Source organism: Pelobates fuscus, chromosome 7, assembly GCF_036172605.1.
Source record: "Pelobates fuscus isolate aPelFus1 chromosome 7, aPelFus1.pri, whole genome shotgun sequence".
NCBI classification, from domain to species: Eukaryota; Metazoa; Chordata; class Amphibia; order Anura; family Pelobatidae; genus Pelobates; species Pelobates fuscus.
Window position 1 is genome coordinate 146,670,253 of NC_086323.1, and position 14,171 is coordinate 146,684,423.

General features: G+C 35.6%; 1 protein-coding gene across 2 annotated transcripts in view; it reads left to right on the plus strand.

Annotated features, from left to right (window-relative positions):
* Positions 1-14,171, plus strand: part of FOXP1 (forkhead box P1) — a 691,275-nt gene that overhangs the window by 311,990 nt on the left and 365,114 nt on the right. For both annotated transcript variants that reach the window (XM_063426766.1, XM_063426763.1), the window contains one exon: positions 11,955-12,024. The gene's annotated coding sequence lies outside the window, so the exon portion shown is untranslated. The remainder of the gene's footprint in view (positions 1-11,954; positions 12,025-14,171) is intronic.

Here is a 14,171-nt window from a genome sequence, read left to right on the forward strand (position 1 = left end):
TTTTGGGGAAAAAAATGACAAATTTCTTATCAACTCCACAAAGTTCACTGTTCATTGAATAAAACACTTCATAATATCAGTTAAAATAATCACAAATTAATTGATTTATATATCTACCAGATAATTGCTAATAATTATATATTTTTTAAAAGCCACGTTTTACTTATAAATCATACATGTACCAGTGGAAATTCCAAAACATCTGATACTGACATTAAACTTGTCAGTTGTGAATATCGTATTGTTTGCTTTGAATATCTCTAGTTTATTTTTATATATATTTTTATAGCTCTGTTATTAACCTGTTGACGTTTTTTTTTCACAGTATATTTAGAATATCTTGTACACAAATTAAGACCGTCTTAAAAATTGGTAACGCTATTGCGATTGTCTGCTCTACGATTAGACACTACTAAATATTATGTTAAAATAATGAATTTCATCACTAAAATAGTAAATAGCGCAATTCTGTAACATCTTTTTGTTTAACTGCTTCTTTGCGTCTGTGTAATCATTCTTTAAGAAATACAGAGGAAACTCCTTTAGAGATAGGCTATCAGCTTTTAGTGTATGATATAGATTTTAATAATAATAATCAGTTTTACAAATCTAGGCTGATTTTGTGCTACAGTAACGTAAGCACTCTTTGGAAGGAGTCTCTGAATAACGTGGGCTGGCAATGCATTACGTGAAGTTGAAACTCTGCAACAGCTGGTTCTATCGATCTTTATCCCGACTCAAGACGATGTTTGTCGTGTTCTAACATCTGTATGTGTACAAGATAAACATATAGATCAGGCATAGGCAACCTTCGGCACTCCAGATGTTTTGGACTACACCTCCCATGATGCTTTGACAGCAGTATGGGGGTAAGAGCATTATGGGGGATGTAGTCCACAACATCTGGAGTGCCGAAGGTTGCCTATCCCTGATATAGATCATATACACACTTAATTGAACGCCCCATTTTACGAAGGGTACTAGGGTGCAATCTTTTTTAGAACTTAAGAAGCGGTTGACACTGTCTGGTCAATACAGCTCTCTCTTTTTTTTTGTGTGTAGTAAAACATCAATTACCAAACCAGAAATACATTCTACTTTCAAACAGGTGGCCTGCTTTACTGAACGCTCACTGGGAAAGTATAAACAAGTCTTGTTAGAAAAATAACTAAAAAGATCAGGTTATATCAAATTTCAAATCCAGCACAGATAATGCACATGGGAGACTCTGCTCTTGATATTATCCCTTTGTAAAAAAAAAAAGATGAGGTAGAAAGGGGAGTAGTAATAATAAGCACTTCTACTGACCTTATATGGTTGGAAGCAGCCAGAATTACAGAAGGATTTTACTCAGCCTTAAGTTTAAAGAAATCCATTTTGCATTATTTGGTAGATTGCATTAATTTCCTGTTTTTGTTTGCTTGCAAAAACCACACACACAAAATGTTTTTTCCACGTACAAACTTTTTCTTTTTGAAATATGTTTTATCACTTTATCTGCTGGATGGGTCAATGTGTACAGAGACCTATTAACCTGCTCACTCCTGTCCTAGCCTATTACGTTAGCTGGTCAAAGAGACACTAATTTGACTTTGCCTGTCTTTGTCTGTCTGTCTATATCATCATCTGTCTGTCTATCTGTGTGCGCTTCTTTTGGTCTAGCTATTGATTCTTATAGCTCACAAACATTCCACTGTATTAACACTATTCACAAAATGTATCTTATAACTTAAAACCTAATAATATAATTGAGGGATTTGCAGTATTTGGCTATTCTATTAAAGACCTGATTTTGCACACTTGGTCTCTTGTTAAAAAAAAAAAAGAGTATGGTCAAATTGAAAGCGCTCTGTTGACAATCAATAACAGTACATCATGTAACAAAACTATAATGAGGTGATGATATATAAAGTAAAACATGTGATAGGTATGTAATTGTTGTCACTGAGCTATGGATTGCAAGTATTGTAATAAATTATTAGTTTAGTGATGTTGATTTTTCTACATTTGCTCAGCGTGATCTAGCCATTAAATGTGTCCCGTTATCGGACTACAAGCCACCTAATGCTCAGTGTGCTAAACTGATGGATTATTAAAGGCGATAGGTTTCTATCTCTCACTTTGAATACAAGCTGAAAAGATCCAACATTCTATTTTTATCATAGAAATGTATATTTGGATAGCATACAAAACGTGCAGACCCATCTAACTAATCATATCCTGTCTAAATAACAGCTATCATTAATATTAATAATATTACATTACATTAATAATGTAATACCACATTTAGGAAAATGGTGTATGTGCTTGGTACTATTTTTCTCCTTCAATATATAACATATTTCACCACTTCTGCAGGAAGGCTGTTCCATATATCCACAACCTTTTTCTGGAAAATCTATATTCTAATATTACCCCTAAATTCCTTCTTGACTCAAAAATCAATCAAACCAGCCTCTGTAACTGAAGAATGTCCGCTTTGTGTACTTTGTTAAACTCATATTATGTTGTGTCTCTTTTATGTACATACCACTCTGGTATACTCTGTACTTTAGTTAACTTTACAGTACATCTAACTTTCTGTAAGTCCGGAAGGTAAACTTATATCAAAATCAGCAAAACCATAGATAAGGCAATATTATTACTATTATTACTATTATTATTATATTATTTTTATTTAAAGTTGTCGGATTACATCCTGTGAGGTCTTCATGTAATTATTACTTAACTACATGGTACCTATTTTATCAATATTGGAAGGGTGGGATGTTTAATCTATCTCACCGTAAACTGAAACTGTGATTCACTTTGTTACAATAGTACAGGTGTCTGAACTCAGTATTATGCATCCAGTCTTCCTTGGCAAGCTTTATGTTGCAAACTTTGCATGATTTTAGAGTCTGCCAGCTAGAATTGTCTCCAGTTTTCAATATTTACATTGTTTAAACCACTACAGCTGAACCTTCGGTTATTTCTTTAGTTTTACATCCAAGTCTAGTTGCATTGTTATCACCTCTAGAGACAACACTGTCACTGTGTTTTGGGTTTCTGTAATGTCAAATGAACAGTAGGTTGGATGTTTAGCATCTCCATGATTTATCTCAAAGGCAAATGGCACATTGTTGGGGAGTGTTGCCAGAGGATGCTTAGTACATTTAACCTTTTCTAATATTTCCCCACATTTATTTCATACAGAACAATGAACATTGGTTGCATATTTGCTATAGTATATCAGTTACTCACTAGATATATTACATGGAATCTGGTCCACCTGAAAATGTAAAGTTTACATGTATATTACAATGCATCTATCATTTCTCAAATAAATGTCTACAATATGGAGCCTTACAATTTTTGCTTAAAATGACACTGTAGGCACTATAACCATTTCATCTCATTAAATTGGTTACAGTGCCTGGAATACCCTGGCCCTATCCCTTTATTCGGAGTAAAACTATCTTCGAGCAGTTTAACACTAAATAAGGGTCCCTGACCACCCACAGTCTGGCCCCTAGAGGTGTGGCTAAGGCCAATATTACACACTTCCCTGTAGTCATACCGTTCATACCAACAGTGGGAGCTCTGATAGGCTAAAAGCAGTCCACTGACATTCTCACCCAATCACAGCTGCCCATTACTGCTCAGGCTAATACTTCCTCATTAGCCAAAGCAGCACAGAGGGTAATAGCTGCCGGGGACTCTTGTTTAGGAATAAAACATAAAAACACTCAAAACTGTTTAATGCTGAAAGAAATTAAGGCACCATGGAATTTCAGACACTATAACCAGTTTAATGAGATGAAGCAGATACAGTGCCTACAGTGTCCTTTTAATGCAATGTGGGCACATATGACTTTCTTGTAAGTTTGTGCCATGTGGTGTCCTTCTTGTGTAGTGGTTGTAAAACAACCAGCTACTATTGACACAATTCCAGCTGCAATTACATGGGCACAAAAAAACTATCTTTGATTTAAGTGGTGCCAGGTTAACCATCTAAAAGATATTTTCAAGTTAGGCTAAAATTCATGGTTACGTTTGGGATTTAAAAAAAAAAAAAATTAAAAAAGCCTTTACAAAGTACGGACTAATTGTTGCGCCCTCCTTTATAATATGAAATATCCTCTCAGATATACCACATTTCTTTCAGATTTAGAGTACTCTTGTTTTATCAAGTGTAGCAAAACCTTCAAAATCTCAATTTTTATTCTGTTATAATTAGTTAGATGTATGCTTATTGATTGCTTTTGAGCGAGCCATCAGGCTTAGATGTCTAAATCAAGCATATAATTAAACAATGCTGTGTTAGTGGAATCTAAATACATGTTTCTGATTATAAAGTAAGGTGTTTTCGTCTGTTCATATAGTGTCTCCTTAAGATGTGCTAAGAGTATTTGTGTGGAGAGAAGTTTCAGTTTGATATTATGTTGGGGTTTGGGGTACAGAAAGAGCTTATCAGCTAATAATAAGCAGTAACATATGTGTTCATACTTAAAGGGAATCTCCAAGCAACATAGACACAGCAGCTTATTCAAGTGGTTATGGTGCATGCAAGCTATGGGTACAGATGTACAGATTGTTGACAAACTGTATTTAAGTGGTTTGACAAAAACAGAGCAGGCCTTGGCACACAATGTCTGCTCTTCTTCTCTACTTTGGACTTGATAATGAGAACGTTTTGTTTTCTCATTATATGCTAAATCTGGCATGGTGAATACCGTTAATCCAATGGCACCACCAAATTAACCGAAACTAGAGAACCTCATATTACCACTTAAATAAGCTGTAGCAGTTCATGTGCTTAGAGTGTCCCTTTAAAACGCCTAATGAATCTCATTCCGGCTTTAGGTATTAAGGTTTCCTACAAACAAGATTAAAAAAAATACAGACCACTTAAATATAAAAAAAAAAAAAAAAAAATCATTAGTTTTGACAAAGCTAACAAGCATTGAAACAACAAAAGAATGTGTGATCGAGGTTGCAAATGTAGAATATATCAAAAACAAGAATGCGATCAGTGAAAACAGTAATACAAATATATTCGTTTTTTTTTTTTTTTTAAATCCAGATTTTTTTTCATTGTGGTAAACAATTGTAGAAGGGAAGTAAATGTTGGTGATAGACAAATTATTATTTCATGGTTCAGAATGATAAGATATCACCTTTAAACCAATACATATGGAATATGAGATGACTGCATTCTTGCTGAGCTATTTGGAGAGAGTGAATGTTTTTTTTTTTTGTTTTTTTTGTTTTGTTGTTTAGATAATCCTTTCTGCTATTTGTTTTTGTGCATAAACTTTTCAGTTAGCAGCAATTGTTCATTAACAATTAATCCTATAAAGACTAAAGGAAAGTCAGCAATTTGATAACAGTATCCTATTTACTGTCACTATCACTTTTGACTTTTTTTCAGGAGGAAAAAATGTGGTTCTTCTGAATCACTTTGGCAGATTTCTTTTGTATTGAGGACACTGAAAACTGTCACTGCCTGTATACTCGGAATTGGTTGATTAGTGAACTTAGAATTGGAAATTTTGGTGGTGGTACTGGTGATGTTGATGCTGGTGGTGGTATTGGTGGTTGTAATGTTGATGTTGGTGGTAACATTGACAGTGGGTGAGCTACTTGTGTCAGTGGTATCAGGTGCAGCTGATGTCACAACTGTCTTATATTCTATAGCAGATAGACACATACTTGTAGATGGGGAATAAGATGCAGGAGGCAAGTGCATGATAGCTCCCGTAGAAAGTACTGGAGTGCTGCCTGTCCCCTACACGTGCTCCTCTTCTAATTCCTCTTGTTCGTTATACTCATAATCAATTAGCTCCAGGGCCAGAGGTAAATGCCTGCAATGGTGCGGGGAACATAATTCTCATCACTGGATTCATCACTAGCACAAGAGAATGGTGGTCACTATTTCGGTATTCTGTTCTAAGTCTTCACTAAAGAGTGGTTCTCATGACCCATGCAAAGTATTTCGTTTTTTCTCAAAACTCTTAATCAAAAAAAAAAAAAACTGTCAAACTGTAAATAGGGATTCTAGGTTGTTGCAAAATGGCAGTGATTAGCCTTGTGACCCAAGACCGGTACAATACTATTTTGCGCCCTAGGCAAGACCAGCTACTTGCACCAACAACGTTTTGGCTCCTTGGAGCCTTCGTCAAGTCTTTGACAAGGAGCCGAAATGTTGTTTTTGTTCTGCACTTTACAATAAAGCTGCCTGCTGACGAAACCACCAGGTGTGCCGGGATCTACATTGTTCTATTGAATCTCAGTAGCTGTTGTCTGGTTTTTCTACCACTTGAGATACAGCTCACATGATTCAGCAGACCTCTTGGCAAACTCATGGCAAACTAATCTGCCTATTTAATCCTAATGAAAAACAAAAACAACAACCTCTTCTTCATTACATCCCCTTTTTTTTCTCTATTTCCCCCTAGTGCCCTGATGTGGCTGAATTGCAGTTTGGCCCGTCTAATATGGACTTTCATCAGGATAAATATCAGGATATATAGATGTGTGCGTGTGTGCGTGTGTGTGTGCGTGTGCGTGTGTGTATATTCAGCCATACACCTACATCTTTCCATTTCCTGTCAACTAGCACATTAGATGACTGATGGGGGCAAGCATTGTCTTGCATGATGCACCATAGATGTCTATGGCATCTGTCTGCATATGTAAATAATATTAGTAGGTGATACTGTGGTAATTTTGAATCTTTAATATTCCCTGCTTTGGTACTGTGTTATCTCTCTTCCTCCTTTGCAAAAAACACAGACCCCATAAGTGACAGTGCTGAACACACACTATTATGCATGCATATGTATACATTTATAGATCACTTTACCTAATGAATGAATTGTATAGCTATCGTGGCTATCTATTTAGGAAGTAGGTATTAGAAAACCACAGTCCCTAAATAATGTTTAAATCCAGGTCACAGTCATGCAATGGTAGTGTAATTGGCCTTTGCATTGTCTAAAACCTGTTTATCCTCTCCCTTAAGAAGGGACCAGGAGTACAGCACATATCTGAGGCCTCTGGGAGCAAAGGGATTTTATTTGACTTAAGTGGGTCAGTGTCAGGATCAAGTGTTCATTCCTTTCTTCTTGTTCTCCTCTCAAAATCCATTATTTATATTTAAATACGTCTTAGAATATACATATATCAATACATGTTGTTTTACAGATGGTAGATTGATATATGCTGAAGAGCTTGCAATCCGTTTTCTGAAAGAACATAAGGGAAATGTATACGTATTGTTCCAGTTCAGAAATAAATCAGTAAGATATTACAATAAATATCGTAGGCTAAAAACTGCAAATAATACAACATACTTCTTCACTACCTGCAATATGGATATGAAAAAAAAAAGAGCACAAATATATAACTTAATTTTAGGTAGCCGGTTTCAGCACTTTTGTTTTTTAAATTAAAATTTAACACGGCCCGGTAGTATTCTGTATCTAGTAAGGGATCAGATCTGCATTGCAAAGCAGAAACCACAGGTTTGTCTGCTAAACATGCAGAAAATTGAAGCTGCACAAAAGATAAACATAAATCAGTTTCTAGGACATTTTCATAATAACATCTCACCGCTAGTGGAAATCAGAAAAAAAAGAAAGCATATTGTTCTGAATTTAACATACTCCGTCTGTTCGTCAGATTCTGCACATGAAATTGGATGTTTCATGCAATCTAATGGGGTGTTCTAGGTTAATGTTTGCCCTTCCCACAAATTGAACTAGTTTTAGGGTTCCACGCCGGGTTCATCCAGGCGTTGTTTGACTGCATTTCCCATCATCCCCTGCCAGCCAATTATGTAAATTGCAGTCCTATAACAACTGAAGGAGCGATGTATTCATTGCGAAGTTCTGTGCAGGTAAGTGGTTGTTATTGTTCTTTCTGCTGCCCCACCTTCCCTCAAGTAAATGCATCTACAGAGTTTATTGGGGTGAGAGAGAGAAATGTCACTTCAGGTTTAACAGCTACCATCGTCTGGGAATTTACCCATGGCCAACACACTGCGTCTTACATCACCGTAAGATTAGACACAGGGAAGTAGACAAAATGGAATGTTTGGGACAGCAGACAGATGTGACGTTAGACAGTTGGTATTAGACAAGGATGCAGCTAGATATCGGTCACAAAAAAGTCAGGGTAGACAATGTATATACCGCTATCGTTTTTGGCCAGGCTGGGTAAATAATCAGGACCATGCTGTATCATACTCTAGAACAGGCAAGAACAGAATAACTGACTGCTTTGCTATCAAGGACTGACATGTGATGGAATGTTTCTTAGTTTGGCACCACAACATCTTTAAATGTTTAATAGTATAGTCATAAGTGCAAAGCAGGATAGGAAGGCAAACCAACGTTGTGGCAGAAGCCTTGGTACTCCAGCATGGCAGACCTGCACACATGCTGGAACCATCGTGATTTTGGCCAAGGAGAAGCAGCTCAGAAGGCATGAAACTGGAAACAAAGCTAGTTAATGTCTACGACTTTATCCCAGTGAGTGATGACATCGCCAGATGGGCTTGTTGGTACGCACCCCTCGTTCATATGGACCTGACTTCTAACCCATAGCTTGAGGAAACCAAAAGTAATGCGCTTGACATAATTCTAGTGGGTGCTGATGGTTTCACACCTACTGTCTTCCTCTGATGCTTGGCCATTAAAAGTGAAAATTTTAAAAATAGCACTATACCAAATGTTAAAGAGGGTAGTCTGGGAGCTATTAAACCATGTTCTGTGGTTACGTTTTTATGTGAAGTTCTGTAGGCAGTCACCACAAAATGCTGTCTTTGGGAAAATGCTGAAAATTGAATCATTCTTAAAATTAATTGGCAGTTGTATTTCTTAACTGTCTGGCTACACAAAAAAATTATTGAGAAATATTCCGTTAATGTATGAGAAGAACGTTTGTGAAATGTGCTGTGGAATTAGAGAGTTTACTTTACTATTGTAATGAAATTTAAAATAAAAATAATATTTAATTAAGCATAATCTATATGTAATTTAAAAAAATGCACTTTGGGGATTTTTTTTATTAAACATTGTCTGTGTTGTTTCTTTTTTTAATATATATATATATATATATATATATATATATATATATATATATATATATAAAAGGGCTACATTTTTGAAAAGTAAGATAAAATAACCACAACTCAGGGTTAAAAGCAGAATACGAGAACAGAGTTCTTGATTGTTTATCTCCTAACTTATTCTGTTGAGCATCACCTGCTTCATATATATTATTGGATATTTTTTCAAGTACATTTGTACTCATGTACTCATGTTTTTTTTTTCTTATGTACCAGTAACCATATTATGCGTACCTTTAGTTACTGTATGGTCTCTAAACTAAACCTGGAAATTTGTAGAATAGTAAATTACACATTTCTGGGCAAAATTGACACATTGGAATAATTTACCTGCTTATTTTTCTAACTCCTTTATTTTGACCTAAAAAGTTACTTGTGAATTATTCTTTGCAATTACTGTTTTAGCAAATAAATTCCCGTATCACTCTTGTCTAAGTTAAACTTTGTCTAAGTTAAATTGGATCTGTTATTTATGGTTATATACGGTAGGTAAATTTTAAGATATCTATAGATTGTGCTAGCAGAATGAAAAGCAAATATATTGATTTAAAAAAAAAAGAAAAATGTTATAAAAAATTTGTTACTTTATATGTTGTAGTATACGTACATTTCGGAAGATTATCATGCATCCATGCACTTTGCATTTATGTTTTAGTTAAAGATATATGCTGTAGTTGTACACTCATCTATACATTTTGGAGCAGTCTGGTTGAACAATATATAGATGTACCATAATTTTATTGTCTCTAAGTTCTCGTATTATTTTGCATTACAGGTGCCCTAGAATAAACTGTTTGGAAGGCATAGTGATTTTAAAAGGAATTTAACAGTTAGATATTTTGACCTAAGATTTGAAATTCACTTCTAATTCTCAGGACGTATGTGGACAATCTTTCGCTTTCTTTGTAACTACGCAGCTATTTTATTTTTCATATAATTTTGTTTTGGATCTTAATATCTGATATCTTCTGCAGAGCAACAAGCTGTTTTGCATAATAGGAACACTCAGGGTGCAGCACCAGATAACACATCTCTTCCTGTCTATGTAGATGTGCTTCACTGGTTTATTTTGATAATTACAGAGACAATAATAGAGCTAAAAGTTGTTTTGTTCAAAGTGACATGTATTAAATAAATGATTCCCTTTCCCCCCTAAATGTTTAAAGAGTGACATTCACATTCCTACTTGTGAGGGTTTAAAGCATAGTAATTCCAGTAAACTCTGATGATGTGTGTGATTTTTGTCAAATATCCCACAAAAAATGTATGCAATCAACTCTTTGTATAATTACTTTTGCCGTTTGAACTGTAACAGGTGCTGGCTGCCATTTTGAAAAACTTTTTAGATTTGTATGTAATGTCCCCTGTTCGTTAAAGTGATCTTGACTCTGGGAGATAAGGCAACTCTGATTTCAATGTAAACTCAAGTCAAGAGCAAAAGCATTGTTCGGTGGCAAGAAGACTAGGAGCTTCAGCCCAAGGGTACATTTTATGGCCCCTTCTCCATATATTGACTAAGCTAGCCTTATTCCATACCATATGTTCATCCCTAAAGCCTAATATGTCGTAAAAAATAACATTAGGACATACATTCTATCTTTGCATTATGCTAAACGAATAGATTAAAGATTCAAATTGTTTTACTTATCAGTACATTTTTGATGATCAAGTTTGCTAAGCACCACGATGCAAACCCCCCATCCCCCCAGAAAACTACAAAGATGGGAGCCATCAATGGATGCAAGCTAGATGCCCCTTTAAACTATTAAAGTATCTGTACGGATTGAGTCGCTCATCCTGCTAACATACTTCAAACCAACCTCCTTCATTACCAGGAGCTATGCTATGAGGTGGGCATCTCCTATGTCATTGAGAAGGATTGGGTGGAGCTAGGGTGCTGAAAAAAAAACCCACATTAAAAAAAGCAATGATTTAAGGTTATATTTCAGGAACAACTTCCTAGCCCTAATTACGAGAATAAGCTGTAGGTGGCTACGGTGGTGGATGAAATATGTCTCAAAATTGACCCATAATTAAGACAATTACAAAAAAATCAAGGGATGTCACTCCCACATGTGCAAGTACAGCCGTTATTCCCACTCCTTCAAACATATAGATGTGAGCACAAGTGAATGGAAGTAGCTGGAGTCAAGTGGCTCCTATTGATTTGGATGTGCATACATTCCTATTCTCAAAGAATGGCTCAGTATAATAAAAAAACAAAATAAAAATGCAATCATATAATAATTCTTAAGTAAGTAAAGGGGTAAAAGCCACCCTTTATGGGTACCATGGTGTAAAATTATATTCATGAAAGTTTTTGGGTTTTTTTTTTGCTTTTTTTTGGGGGGGTAGATACTTAGCAGACTAAAGGGCAGACTAAAACGTTTAAACGTATATTCATAAATCCTCCACTGTTTCGCTGTTTGCTGCATGAATGGATTTTTTAAATCAAACAAAAATTTGTTTTTTTATTATGTGCTGTGATTCTAATCGCTAGATCATTGCTCATCATGTCATAGTCACCAAAATAACTTCACAGGCCATACAAGTTTTTTCTTTTGCCTGATCCAAAGCTGTCTCATGTTCCCTCCTATCCAAAGGCGATGTTATTCTTGTGAATTGAGGAGACGAGTGCTGGCTGGTACTGATAAACAGTATTTTTGTGATTTAATTGTTTTTATTAACTCTGAAAATCATTCACCATTAAAAACAATTGGATTCGTCTTTTTTTTTTATTTATATTTGCTCATGCCCAATATGGTGCCAATGAAAACACTGGCAATTCGTATGTATTCACTCCACGTTTAATCATGTTCTGTTCTCTTTTTGTCTCCAGGGTAAGGAAATTGACCTTTCTGGGTGGTTGTATCTGAAGATTGCTTTGCCGAAGCAACCACTTGTAGAAGGTAAATACAATCTTGCATGTTCCACTCTATGGTTTTCGTTTGAGGTGAACTGTTTTAAGTATCGCAGTTTTACAACTCTATGCCTCCCAACCATTACTACAATACTGTTAGGAAACAATCTCTCTTCCTCTTTTGTTAGCAGAGATAGTGTAAACATCAAAACACAGATCAAGATTTTGTTGCGAAATGTGGCATTTTCGACTTCCCTCTCATAATCTCTGTTTTTTAGTTTACACATTAGAGGAAAACAAACAGATTTATGTTGCTTTCCTTAAAGTGACATGATCATCCTTTCCATCATCCTCACTTATCCTGATGTATTATAATTATGGATAAGCAGTGTCGCAACAAGGTGGTGGGGGCTCAATGCTTCTAAATTGCTCCGTCCTCTCCGTCTGTACTAAAGACAGATTTATAGAATTCTGGGTCCTTGGTGGTTCTAACTGAACATAGATCTCCCTGCTCAAGATTTTGCAGTGAATTTAAGTATATGATGTTGTATGCTGTATGAGCTGATGTCTAAAGGGAACTGGAAAAGACAGGGAACCTGAAGAGACAGAGATCTTAACCATAGAGCACAGCTGTGCATTGTGTCACCACTTAACAGGAAAATAAAATTGTAGATGAGTGGGCCAGAGTTCCCCCAAACTCCCAGGTGATTTGGACTAAGCCAAAACTGTGGCCACAGTTATCACAGTTATGTTATCGTTACACTAACAGGGTTATTCACTTGTGAACTGAAATAGCTATTTTGGATACATTTTCCAACATGGCTACTTTAGCCTAACTTTTCAAACTTGGGCTTTAATAGACTACACTTTTGTTAGTAATGTTTCTCCCAGTGGGACTCAGAGCACATGCTCTCAGAGTTAACCAAATCAGCAGCTGAATTGTAATTATTACCCAGTTGGTACTCATTTTATCAACCTTGGAAGGATAAAGGGCTGTGTTGACCCTGCCAGGATTTGAACCTGCGACCTTGCATTTTTGAACAGGCTTTGTAGTGAGGGAATTTGCCAACTGAGCTACCTCACCAGCCTCACAAACGTTAAAACATTTAAAGGAAAATATATCAAACCATGATGGCTTATGCCTCTAAAAGTCTGTGGCACAAGTAGGACCATCTGTTTGATGTTAAATTTGCTTTTGTTAAAAGAAGTTATGTCACTTACCAGGTTGTAGTGAACGACTTGGGAAGTTTATCTCAATGAGAGAAAAGGAGAATTAGGAAACATACTGTAGTTTTTTCCTGACTCCAAATAATAAAATGACTAATACTGAATAATTCCGGATATGTTACTTGAAAACAAATATTAGCCTACATATGACATCCACAATCCACTAAGGCACAAGAGGCACAGAAACCATAATATCAACACTATTTTGGCATCCAAGCAATGGTTTCTTCTGGCAACATAAAAAGTTGAAATACAGTTTATATTGCCATCACTTGCATTTTAATATATTGAAGTTGAATGTCTTACCATATAATATTTTGTCCATATAAACAACAGAAAAAAAGTATACAGTATACATTACGTTAGCAGATCTTAACGTTATGTGTCCTGTTGTGGAGACTTTGGATTCAATGGGCCGTGCATTATTGGTGAAAATTCAAAAAAGGACACCTAAAATGTTGCATGGCATTGGAATAATGATATGGCCTTTCTTGGAAGAGAAAATAGATGTTGAACAAGTATATGGTATATACAGTATTGCTAAAAAAAAGTAAAAAAAAAAATATACCTAAATATCTCCCAATTGTCCCTATTTCGGGGGACAGTCCATACTTTGGACCCAAATCCTTCTGCCAATTTTTTCTATCCTAATGTCCCATTTTTCTAGAGCCCTATATTGTTGTGTCTACCAGAACTCCACAACAATAATACTCATAGCAAAGTGTATTTAACCCCTTAAGGACACATGACATGTCTGACATGTCATGATTCCCTTTTATTCCAGAAGTTTGGTCCTTAAGGGGTTAAACTGCAATACATGTGTTTAGAATCAGTCTGTGTACATTAGATACATTTTCCTTATTCTAAATTACCTTTTAGTTGTATAAACTGTTACTAGTAAGTCACCTAAAATTTCTCTGAATATCCTATACCATGGCCATAACCAAACTCACATCCCTAAAACGGAAG